At 39.8% G+C, this 13602-nt stretch overlaps 1 protein-coding gene across 4 annotated transcripts in view; it reads right to left on the bottom strand.

Moving 5' to 3' along the window:
• The window catches only part of WASF1 (WASP family member 1), an 87506-nt gene that overhangs the window by 49827 nt on the left and 24077 nt on the right, over positions 1-13602 (bottom strand). Inside the window, exon 2 of one of the 4 annotated variants that reach the window (XM_035321384.1) lies at positions 11705-11780. The exons of the other annotated variants lie outside the window; for them this stretch is intronic. The gene's annotated coding sequence lies outside the window, so the exon portion shown is untranslated. The remainder of the gene's footprint in view (positions 1-11704; positions 11781-13602) is intronic. 4 annotated transcript variants of the gene reach the window in all.

Below are 13602 nucleotides of genomic sequence, written 5' to 3'. Positions count from 1 at the left end.
GACTTGTACACAGAATATATAGTTAATAAAGCGTAGGTACACAGCAAAACTGTGTATTAAAAAAAGTTTTTAATCAAGTTTAAGTAACAAATGATCCATTTCAGCAGAAAAACTGTATGGATTGAAATTTCAGGTAGAAACAAGAAGCTTGCAGCACACTGTTACCTTTCCAAGCATGACAGCAACACCAATCACAACAGAGGCATCACCTGCTAACGGACAGCAGAGAGCAAGGGCAGAACATTCAATTGCAACAGACACGTAGATGGAACAAATATCCTAAATACGGTATGTCTAGAGCCTATCAGTGATTGCTTCATGGTTAGCAAGCACGTAACAGGAAATACAACCCCTGACTTGCTTGCACTGAATCATGCCCAGAGCCAGTCCAAAGCCTCACAGTGAAAAAGGCACTCCAGCAGTGACTAACATCAGCAGCGACTAACATCAGCAGCACTACCTGAGCAACAAAAGCCAAGAAAGAGCACCACAGCTTCAGAAGACGAAACTATGTGAAAATGGGGCTGACTTCAAAAAGCCAAAAGGGGCACCCAGAACAACCGAATCCTCACAGGCAGCAGCAGAGACTCCTGAAGGACACCGGGTGGTCAAGCATAGGAAGGGACTGAGCAGGGAGCTTGGTGGAGTCCCCATCCCTTGAGGCATTAAGAGGTGTGTGGATGTGGCACTGAGGGATGTGGTTTAGTGACAGGACTCAGCACGTCAGGCTGATGGTTGGACTTGATCTCGAGGGGCTTTTCCAACTTCGATGATTCTGTGATTCTGTATCAGAAGCACCATGTCAATGCACACAACTTACAAAAACAAATGCTGGCACAGGGTAAAGTGAAATGAGACAACTGAACAACAAAGCTAAAGGGACTACTACAACTAAGCCATTAAGTCACTAAGTAGAGGTTCTCTTTAAAATGGAAGTAGCTGTAGAAGGAGCTCTGAGACAACCACACACACACACTAATACACTGCCTGGGCCCTGTGGTGTTCACCCCAGGCTTCTGAGGAAACACAGGATGAGGGAGCTGCAGGACAACTTGTTTGGTACCTAAACACTGGAGCTGACAAATATGATGCTGAACATAAGAAACATAAAAGTTATTCTTCAAGAAGTTAGACATCTTGCTAAATATGCTCCATGTGCAAAAAGTCAATACGGCTTCTGTACAGGCAGGTGCCACCTTACAGACCTGCAGGTGCTATCGGCAGGGGTTGCAACCACATGCACGAGGGTGATCCAGCTCAAGCTGCCTGATCACTTTTTCAAAAGGCTTTAAACAAAATTCCTCAGAAAAGGCTTTTAAGGAAACTAAACTGCCAAGAGAAACACGAAGTCTGTAGTATGGAAAAATAACTGATTAAAATAGGGGAAACAGAAGACAGGCATTCAGACTCTGTTCTCACAGCAGAGGGAAGTCACTTGTACAGGGGTATGTACTAGGAAGTCTCCTGTTTAATATACACATAAATAACACGGCGAAGGAGGGGGGAAAAAGATGGCTGGACGTCAGTGAGGTGAGAAAATCTACTGACGGTACAAATTTATTCGAAGTAGTAGGGATGAGCAGCTTTAAAGAACAGCAAAACCACGTTATCAGTCTGAATAATCAGGTAATAAAAGGGCTGGTGAAATTCAATTTAGATACACGTAAAGTGATACACGTGTGGAAAACCAATCCTAGCTTCATATATAAAACAACAGGCTCTGAGTGGACCAGTAACACCAAGGTGCCGAAGAGTGGGGTTATGCTAGATAATGCCATGAAAGCAGTGCTCGGCTGTGCTGAAAAAGCAAATTAGGTAACTTTAGGAACATTAGGAAAATGAGGAAATACCAGGAAAGGAAAACAGAGTGAAACAGAAAAAGGTCATCCAGTATCATTCTATAAATCTATGTTTACTCCATACTCTAAATATTGCTTGAAGCTTTTGCCTGTTGCTCTCCACAAAACAGCATAGAAGTGGAAAAGGTTGCACACAAGGACAGGAATGACCTATGGCATGAATTGCTCCCATGCAAGGGATGCTCAAAGAGATTGCCACTCTTCCATTTGTAAAGGAAAAGGAGTTTGGGGGCTTTGGTAGCACTTCGAATGCTGAGCAGCGGTGCCCTAGAATCTGTGCCAAGGGACACTGGATGCAAGTGGCTCCCATTTGGTCATGGATAACGAGGGAAGCACTCTGGGGGATCCACTGCAGAGTAATCCTAATGAGTTTACAAAACCCTCAAGCTGAATATGGACAACAACATCCTGTTCTGAGAAGGTTATGTTTTAACTAGAACTTGAACTTCCTTCAGGTTATACACAGAGAGTCTGCTTACTTTAGAGCAGACCTCTCGGATGGAAGAATTTACAGAACAAGGAAGATGCTCATCACTCTTGCTGTTACTGGTGCTTAGGAGCCACAGCTGCAGACCACAGCTCTGCTGCGCTGCTCTGTGTTGCTCAAACAGCAACGTACAGCTGGACGTGGGTGAGGAAGTCCAACACGGCCAATTATGCCATAGTTTTTCTTTAACCAGGTTCTATTTGATATCTACTGCAGGGCTAAAAGCAAACTTTAACTGAAAGCTATACGAGAACCATACAACACTCTATGGTTAAACACTCCTTCCACTTTCCATCCTAAATGTATTCATGCCCCACTATATAGACATTTGTTCTTTTGCCAGCACCGTGGTTTATGTTAAGTAACATTTCCTCCTTCAGTGTTTGCTCTTTGATGTACTTACAGGCAATGGGGAAAAAAATCACAACTCCTTTAACTTTAATTTAGGTTGTCAAATAAAGTGCTTTCCTAGTCCTTAGCTGCATCTATTACTATCATAATATATTGTTCATGCATGCAAAGTCTCATGTTCAATCTTTCCAGCGCTTTGTAAAATGTCACTATTATATTTCTAGCTATTTCAGAAATGCTTCATTTAATACAACCTTATATGAAATATGCCTTTTACAGAATTTATATTCATTTTTGGTTGTCAATTTATCATCTGGTCAGCTGGTACTTCTCATTTTTTCTCATACACTCTTCTATTGACAAATGCAACATCTCTTTTTTGACTTTTCAGCTTTCTATTACATTTCACCCTAATCCACTGAGTCTTCAGAACTATTTAATTCTTCTGCTGTAATATCACGATCTCTCACTATTTAACAATGCTTTCCCGTTGCCTCACCTACAGGCTTTATCAACATCTTCCTGCTTTCTGCGTACTGATTAAGATAGGTATCTCCTTCAAGAGACTTGAAATTTAAATCTAAAACAGGAGACAAAAATATAAAAGATAGGAACATACAGAAAAATGTTGCCATTTGTATTGCCCAAACAGGTTCATGTAGTTATTTGAAAGATAAGGAAGACTTTAATGGATTATAATGAAGTTTTGTTCTTGTTGTTTTTGTTTTGTTTTAAAAACAGATGTTAAACAGAGAACTCCATTAGCACAAGAATGGTAAGAAGCACAGTTCAGTATGAATATACATGCAGCTTGCACCAGGAAAGTTTTCTTCACATACCCACTAACCATTTTGTAATGTACTATGCACCGAAACCCTTTAAAAATATTTTTTTCATAGCTGGTGTTTCTTTTCTATTAATGATACACTCATTAGAAATTAAAGATAAGTTTGCTTTCAGAAAGTTTATAGTTATTTTTTATTACGTGTAAAATGCAATCTTCTATTCTCTATGCACAGAACCATCAAAAACAATAAATGTGCCCTAAGCGATCTCACTGAATTAACTCTGCCAGTTTTAACTGTTCTTGTTCAAGTGGATACAAGGGAGTCAGACACAGCGCTCAAGGCCAGAGCAGAAGAATTAAGGTGGTTGGCTCCAGGGATGGAAACCCCATGCTCCATTAAGCTCCTTCATTCTCTATACACTGAATTCACAGCCTCAGGTTCAGAAAAACAGTGTTCACAATACTGAGTATCCTGAATACAAGAAATACCTTCACCAAGCAAAAGGAAAATGCACAAGAGAGGAAGCATTTCGGAAATGTTACCTCTTTTATGGATTTATCTACCTAAGCTACACTTGAAGCAAGCACCTCAGACCATTTTAAACACTCCCACTTGTAGTTTTTCCACCACGGTATCTGGATCCAGACAAGTGGATTAATTGATGTTATTTCCCATTTCTCACATAGCTGCTCGGGCATTAAGGGGAAACACTGATTCACTAAGCAGAAACTCCCCGTCTATTCAGATCCATCCGTCTCACTTTCAAGAATGCCTTAATCACCGGGATACAAGCATCAGTACACTCTCATTCTGAAAACTGGCAAAGAAAAAAAGAGCAGCGGTTTGGTCTTAATTCCCTATTGTCTAGGTGCATGCAAAGCGCAGCTTACCCCTACTGGTTTGCATCCCTGAAAGAGAGCAGCAAGACCGTCCCCCCGTGGTTTCCAAGCAGCCTTTGCTGGAAGTCAGACACCTAAGCGTGCTGACGCCTGCACCCTCAGGCTTGGGCTCAGCACAGACCTGAAAGTTTACAACAGCTTTTGCTCGAAACCTTATACACTGGTGACAGTGAAGTAGGATTTTTTTTTTCAGATCACCCCCTTGACCTTGGAAATCTGAATCCCATGCAAAGCGTGCAGTACTGAAAGCTGGGAAGGTGTTTTGGAGAAGAGCTGTACGCACGCCTTCCCTGTGTACAGGCAAAGTATGAGATTTGTTTCCTCCACTTGGCTTCGCTCTGCACATCAGCTCTGAAGTGTGTGCACTTCACACAACCGTGCCTTTCTGGTAACTCTATCTGTATCTCTGCGAGTTTAATTAATGTTAGGAAAAGTAGATGGTGAGATATCCAAGTTACTGTTATTTCTCCCAACATGGGTGTTACTCTACATTAATGACCTTCAAAATTAATGTTTTGTCTGGAGAGGGGGTATTTTCCAGTTAAGGAAGCATTTCAAGTATAAAAGACTTATCTATTTAGGACCTCAGAAACCAGCTGTCACTTGCCAGGATAATTAAGTGTGTGTGTAATGCAGCAATGACAAGAAATGTCAGTAAGTTTGTTCAGCACCAAGCTTTCCTGAATACTCTTTTTTACACACGTGATGATGACCATTTTTACACACCTGTGCTCTAACAGAATCTCTAAAATTTTAGAAAGTGCCATTTATTTTTAATATACTTAATTCTCTCATCTCCCCTGCCATAGTGGATTGTCCCACTGTAAGGCATATCTCAACAAAATCACATGCTTTCAGGGCTTCCGACAGTTCCTGTGACTACTTCTATTTTAAGTCAAGGCTGTACATTTCTGTGTACAGCTGCATATAAAAAGATTTCTTCCCTTCTTCTTCCTTCGCGTGGAGAGAAATATATGGAGCTTACTATCAACAGGCAAATTTACACCATAAAGGAGTTTTAAGGCTTAGGAAAATAAATTACTGCAGGATAATGTTATTGTATAAAACCTGCTCCTTTACAACTACAGGGCATTCGTCAGTTCTGCAACACAGAATATATATGAGCACAGAGATGCAAGTGTACACGCACACCTGTGATGGTTTCGCTCGGGTGGGTGACCGAGCTCCACCACAACTGCTCTCTCACTCCCCCTCCTCAAAGAGGAACAGGGAGAAAATACGATGAAAGGGGCTCAAGGGTTGAGATAAGGACGAGGAGATCGCGCAGTAATTATTGTGATGGGCAAAACAGACTCAGCATAGGGAGACAGTAAGATTTATTGCCTATTATGAACGAGCTAGAGAAGTGAGAAACAAAGGAAAGAAACCAAAAGCACCTTCCCCCCCCCCATCCACCCTCCTCCACCTCCTCCCCCCGAGCGGCGCAGAGGAACGGGGGAATGGGGGTTATGGTCAGTCTATAGAAATTCTTCTCTGCCGCTCCTTCTTGGTCACTCTCGTCCCCTGTGCTGTGGGGTCCCACCCACGGGATGCAGTCCTTGCTGAACTGATCCAGCGTGGGCTGCCCACAGGCAGCAGCTCTTCAAGAACCGCTCCAGATATGGGTCCGTACCACGGGGTCCATCCCTCGGGAGCAAACTGCTCCAACCTGGGTCCCCCACGGGCAGCAGCTCCTGCCAGGTCACCTGCTCCTGCGTGGTCTCCTCTCCACGGGCTGCAGGTCCGGCCTGGAATCTGCTCTGGCAGGGGTCTTCCACAGGCCGCAGTCTCCGTCGGTGCAGGGCCACCTGCTCCACCGTGGTCTCCTCCACGGGCTGCAGCGTGGAACCCTGCTCCACCGTGGTACTCCATGGGCTGCAGGGGGACATCCTGCTTCACCATGGTCCTCACCACAGGCCGCAGGGGACTTCTGCTCCGGCGCCTGGAGCACCTCTCCCCCTCCTTCTTCACTGACCTTGGCGCCTGCAAGGCTGTTCCTCACTCCTCTCACTCTCCCAGCTGCTGTGTGGTGCAGCGTTTTTTTTTCCTGTCTTAAATCTGCTCTCACAGAGGCGCAAACAACATCACTTATTGGCTCAGTTCTGGTCAGCAGTGGGGCCCTTACCTAACATGGGGCAGCTTCTAGATCCTTCTCACAGAAGCCACCCCTATGGCCCCCTGCTACCAAAACCTTGTCACATAAACCCACTACAACACCCCAACAGGCAAAATCAGATGAAAGACAGCCTTCTTGTCGTAACACAGTAACGTGCTTGCGAATCAAAGCCCGTAAGATACATGGTTGGTCTGAAATACTTTTTGAAAATGCAAGAGCCTCCTAAATTTGAATTATTAAAAAATAATAATAAAAAAAAAAAGGCAAGCAAGCCACAGATTATTCATCACTTTACATCCCAACGTGCTGCTCTGTTAGTGATTAGGAGGTTTCCTACAGGTGACTGCCAAAGCAATCTATTTACTGTTTGGAAGTAAAAGTAGCTCCTATCGTTCACTTTTATCAGTCTATTAACACCATTCCTTGGTAGTAATGGGTTTGAAGAAAACATGTAGACCATAGCATAGAGAAAATATTAAAATGTTTTTGATTTGTGACTTGTGCAGAAGCAAGAGCATACCCTGTGAAAATAAATCTGGCTTAATCCTCTTCCCTGAAAAATCTGAAAGTTCTTTTCAAGTACGTTTAAAATGCATCTTCTCCTTAATCAGTATTAGAGGAGAAAGCAGCACTATGGAATAAACATTTCAACCAATCTGGCTTAAATATTCATTGTGTATCTACTAGACTAATGACACAGGAATAGATAGTTGCATCTGGTAAGAAGTTTCCACTAATAAAATCAACAGCTTAGGATGCAGTGCTACTCCTTCCACAAACATATTGGAAAACTTCTGTGGAGCAAGTTTCTCAACAGTTTGGGCAAAGAAGCACCAGCTGACTTTTAGGAAGAAAAAAAAAAATTATGAAGCTTGTCTTCCGTAGAATAGAGATCCAAGGGACACAGTTTGCAATAGAACTGTTAGTTAATGTAAGACTATGAAGGCAGCATTTTGTCATACCTGTAAACAACTGAGAATACAGAATGGCTGTATGGTGAACAAAAAGTGAATTTATCTTTACTTCAGACAAATTCAGAATCCTTAAACAATACATTACAAGAAATCCTAGACAACATATGTATTTGGAAAGTGTTTTACCAATATTCTGGACAATGGCAGATAGCTCTGTATCAAATGAAACCAAAAATAAAGTAGAGTACCTATTGAACTAGGGATGATAATGGTTATTAATTCAGACCACTGTAGGTTTTGCTAGGTGCTCTTCAACCTGCCTCCTGCTTCCAGTGGAAGGAGTCTCTTCTAGAACAGGGAATCCCAAATAATGGTACACACAGGCAGCTCTTAGAGCACATTCAGTCCTTGAGAGCTGTATACAGTCCAACACAGAGCTGTAGTTCAGACAGCGGTTTCCACTCCCACAGAGATGTACTCAACAACAAAATAGCTTGAAAAACAGGACTTTGAAATGGATTCTGACAACGCTTACAGAAAGATCAGCCACCCCACCTTAATGAGTTTACTACAGGCAGATGGAGCTAACAAAAAAGGATCCATACTGTTCTTCTTCCATGTAGATCATAATATATCTAATTATAAAATGCCATTTCATCCTTTCCTTGGCTGATATTACCAAGATAGAAAAAACATTACAAACCAACCCTAAAGAACAGAGTTGCATTTACCTCATCTTGAAAGCAAAGATAAGAATTTGTGAAGAAAAGGAAACGCTACTGCTTCTAAGCCTTTCAGAAACGAAAAGGTTTAGGAAAAGTAACGTTCACTTTCCTTTGAAAATTATTCCCTTTAGTAGACGGCACCAGCATTAATGTGGCACTCCAATTGCTCTTTTGTCAGTGACGTGCATGCTTAATTTTTTTTCTAGAAAGCCAGTATTTGCTGGCATAATTTGGAGGGCAGGCTCACAGGATGTTTTGTGGCCTGGATGTCAATTCTGCTAACCGAAACCAGAAAAATGACATGCACACCAGAACTGTCATCATAAATACGTATATGGAGTCCTCAGTGTTATATGAGATGGCTGTGATCGTGCCACACAGCCAGATTAAGGACATGTAAAATGACTTCCTCATAATTTTTAAAAAGGCAAGGAAACCTATAATATATATTTAAAAAGTCAGAACTGAACTGCAGACATAAAAGTGCTGTTAAAATTACTCCTTTAAAAGTTTTCTGTTGAAAAATTAGATATAACATACAAAGAAAAAAAGACGTGAAGGCTGCATGTACCCTTTTTGAAATCACTACCTAGCAGTTATTCAGTGTTACAACACAGACAAAACTGGTCTAGGACAAGGTTATCAGCTGAATTCCATTACGACAAAGACACAATGAAAGTCATAATTAAACAAAAACATATGTTGTATTTTATTTTATAGGGTGGAGTTTTTAAAACCGTACATTTACTATGTCACATAAAAATAGGAAATACTTATTCCAGGAAATAAATGCTAAGCGTTGCTGTTGGTACATTAGTAGGTGATTTCCTACCTTTTTCTTCCTACTCTCCTCTTTCTTCCTACCCTCCTCTTAGCAAAGAAGCGTTGAAGACTGCAGATAGATAATTCAGTTATTATTTAAATAAGAAAGAAATGCATGTGATCCCAACTGTCATATTAAAAATACTACTAAAATTTCTGAAAGGAAGCCTCTAGTTTAGAAACAAGAGAATAGAGTCCCTGTCCCAAAAGCCTGGTTAAGTCCCAATCCTACAAACTGACCTATAAAGAATCTTTTTGTAGTTCCACTCAGTCAAAATAATTCCTAAAAATAAGGCCAAACGTGAAACTGATATAAATATATTAAAGACAGAAAGAATCTTAAAATAACTGATATTGTGGTCAAGACGGACAGAATCTTTATTTAGTACATACTAGACATTAATAATAATGGGTTTTGTTTTGGTTACAAAAAGGAAAAGAAGTAATATTATTTTTAGTTTCTCAGAGTTCCTCTGAGAGATGTAGGCAGTACTTACTTTTTTTTTATCAGCAGGAAGAGTAGTTTGCATTTTTGCTGTGTTCTATCACAAGTATGGCAAGCCTCAAGACATTTTTCAAAAAACAAAAGCAAAAAAACACCACCACCAAAATAACCTATCTAATCTTATTCCTCTTACCTATGTTTTTTGATAGTTATCCATCATTCAGAATCTATCTTTCCATTATGTTAAAGCCTTTTAGAGAAGATCAGTCAAACCAACTCAAAATAGCCAGCTCAAGATCGTTTTTGTGAGAGTGGCTACCTATGGATGTCTGAAGACTTCTGAGAACAGTGAAAGTAAAAACACATTTTCCTGGTACAATTTTGAAAATTAGGTATTCCCTAAATCATAAGTTGTATCCACTTTCATGTTTCCTAACCGTTTTTCCATCTAGCCATTTTCCTAGCCTAATTAAATCATACTGTTGGCATACACATCCAGTACTAATGCCACAACTTAAATTACATAAAAACCTACTCTTGTTTTAAAACTTATGTGTCATAGTTTCATTACACTGTATGTTAACCTACTTCAAAACCAACTTGTCATTATTCTTCTTCATCTTTCAAATTACTTTTTTTCCAAGCTGAAAAATCCCAGTCTTTTCTGTTGAAACCAAGGCAAAAGCTGTTCAGATCTAATAGAATTACATTGGAAAAATTAAAAGTCAGAGATACAATCCCTTAATTGTGAAGTCTATCAATACTGTAATCTCTTCACTACTCACTTGTATGCACAACACTATAACCTACTCAGAACAGACAGAATATATAACTACATCACATGCTTAGCCTGAAATCTCTTGTTTTCACTAAAATACACTTGGAGAGGTGGATTTTTATTTTGTGCTTAATGGACTATCCTCACTTCTTTACTCCATTACTGCTTAGTAAGTCTGAACATTTCTGTGTATAAGCTTATTAAAGTACCAGAAGCAAGATGAAATGGAAGCATGCCATGTTTTTCACAAGTGGTCAAAACTGAAACATGGGTAATTCTAATGGGGAATGATGTCATTTTCTTCCTTCTATATATAGCTCCTACCTGCTCATCTCTCCTTTACAACTTTATTCTAACAGTCTTCGAGAACAGTAATTTGAAAATCAAAGAAGAAACAATACTAAACCCAACCCTCTGAAAGCAAAGACAAAATGCATGTTCATTATGCCTCCCTAAAGATTTTCAGTTGACTAAGAATCTAGCTATTCAACTAGAATTAAGTAACTAACTCATGCTGAACATCATGGTATTTCACAAATTGTTTCTACCGCTTTGTGAGTACAAAAATCTGAATCAGAATCTTCAGTCTATGCAGGAGTTCAATTATTTCATATCAAGTTATTAGGTCTTAAAAATCTTAAACCTTGCCAGTAGAAAAGCATAATAAAGATTTTTAGTTTCCATATTAGTGCCTCTTTTAAAGAGATCAAAAACGTACCTGCATGTTACATATGTGCCTACATAAGTTACATACAACTAATCATGTTTTGTTATGCTCAAGTATGCAAGTCATACTCTTCCTCTGCCTACCAGTTCTACTATTGAATGCAAATGCAACTGCAGAGCTTTGTGCAACCCAAACAATAGTTTCCTTGTGTGTGCAATTTTGTCCACTTCGGGTCTTCAATTATGCAACTAATTTGCTGATTTTCAAAATAACTCAAGAAACATTGACTTAAAAGTTAATTCAATTCCCTGACTCTTCGGTTACTATAATTTATGAAGATGAAAGTGAAACAATTTTTACTAGACCATAAACTATGCTTTAAGCACCCTTAACAAGCTTTCCTCACTTTATGGCCCTGGAAGACATCAAACCAGTAACTAAGTATTTTATCTGACATTATCAAAAGGAGATAAAGAGGAGAGAGTGTACTTACAATTGTTTTTAACAATAGTTTGGGGGGATTTTTTGCATTTTAAAGAAGTTATATAACCTGTGGGTAGAATGAGATGTATCAGTGAATTTTTGTAACAACAGAATACAAGGAGGGAAGAGGATTTTATTTTATTTATATCCAACAACTGAAAATGACAAATCTGCTTGAGATCAGATATCTTGTTTTCCTTTGTCCATATCCTTATCCTTATTTCTGCCATCTTATTTCCTTCACTTTTATTTAGTTGAATAACTGTGTCTCCCCTGCATTTCAATTCTGTTTTGGCAGCTCGGATCTCTGACTGTTCCTTCTTCCAGCCACCACAAAGCTACACGTTGCTGGGTGAAGAGAATGCATTACCTCACTCAGCCAGACGAACAGAAAGGAGGCTTAGGTCTGTGACCTCTTCTTTAAGCTTCGGCAGCCAACATTAGAACTAATAAAAAAAAGTGGAAAAGAAAGGGGGATTTTTTATTTAAGACACCTGTTGCTTTCTTACTGGCGACACTTTCTCTCTGTATATACACACATAGATCTCAACTTTCTAAAATAATCAAATTTACCTTTTTTTCCCTCATGTCCCGGATCTGTTTAAACTAGTCTGATAACTTTAAGATGAAGAAACTTTGTGCACAATGTAAGTAGCCCAAAGTTCCATTTACTTAAAGTACTTTATACATTTAGATGTTCGTCTTTTATTGTACTGAACATACATTATGGTGCCCTTTTTGTTTGTGGAAATAAAGGAAAAGATGGATGACTACTAAAGTCTTTCCAAATAAGTTAAGAAAAAAATACAAACCCTGCTTTTCAAGTTTCCAATCAAGCCACTGAGAACAAGTTATTGTCTAAAGCTAGGCAGTTAGCTATAATTAGCTGTAAAACATGAAAAGCATGTTTTAAGTCTTTTGCCTCAGAATCATGTGTTCTCATGAGATACGCTTATTACAGAAGAACAGGTAAAGGTAGATTAACATGCCAGTACTTGCACAACTAGGCAACTAGATCTTTCAATGAAGTAATCATAATTTCATTGGCTGTACGGTTTTATGTCAACTTCAGAAAACATCTCTCATGAGATGCACACAACCTCAAGGAGCCCACCATTCCAGAAGATGACATGCTACAACATGGTTTTCAGTGATGCCTCATTCCTCCATCCTTTCCCCACCTCCCGCCCCTTTCCTAAGAAAAAAGTACGAGAAAATGCAGAGAAGAGTGACAACAGTCTTCTAGTTGATAATCAACATTAAAAACAATCATACAAAGCCCTGTAACTAGCCTAAGTATGAAAAGGTAGGACAATTTATCACAATCGAATAGCTAATGTGACAGTAGCTAGAACAGAAGCTAGTTAGCGGCTAGAATGAAAGGATTTGGTTATTCAGTATGATTCATTTATTGCAGAATAATCAAAATGGATCAACAGAGAGGCAAACTATCCTTACCCCAACAAAAATCTCTCTGTGTGATTGCTGAGGAGAGAGAGAAAGAGACGAGCAGTGGAAGTTATGGACTTTTGTTGCACAAACTCCACCTATTTCATGAACAGGAAGCAGTTATGTATACAGAAACAAGCACAGTCACTCAGATGAGCTGACCACAGATCTTTCATTGCTCATTTGCAAGCACTTCACAGGTAAAGCTGGGATTCTTTTTAACCAGAAGTATGTCTTTTGCTGCACTGTCTCTATGTTACGATCCTTGTAGGTGCAACAGATGAAGTTATTCTTCACGTGCGTGGTGGCAGGAACCCTCAGCTGTACTAATTCCAAATACAAGGGGCAGAAGGCAACGACACTTTCTCCTTTGTTGTGGGGAACCCACAATTGGACCCAGCACTTGTCTTACCAGTGCTGAGGGAGGATAACTTCCCTTGACTCGTTGGACCTTCACGCACTGGTGCCTGGGGTTAATCCACACCACCTGTAGGATTTCGCATGTCCCACTGTGGAAATTTATGAGGTTTCCATCAGCCTGTTTCTTCAGATTGTCCAAGTTCCTCTGAACAGCAGCACTACTACCTGGTCTACCAGCCACCCTCCTAGCTTTGTAAATTTTGTTAATATAATGAAATGTTTTGTCATGAACTTCTGGAGCATACACATCCAACTCTGTACGAATCACAGTGAACACAAAAATAAAATACTAAGCAGTAACACTGTGGCATTTATATCAGCATTTGGCTAAGCTTTCTGACTATGATTTCTTTCCATCCATTAAATAATGATGCAAATGATTAATGAAAATGATAACCA

The sequence above is a fragment of the Oxyura jamaicensis genome, chromosome 3 (genome assembly GCF_011077185.1).
Source record: "Oxyura jamaicensis isolate SHBP4307 breed ruddy duck chromosome 3, BPBGC_Ojam_1.0, whole genome shotgun sequence".
NCBI lineage: Eukaryota > Metazoa > Chordata > Aves > Anseriformes > Anatidae > Oxyura > Oxyura jamaicensis.
This window is presented reverse-complemented; position numbering and strand designations above follow the sequence as displayed.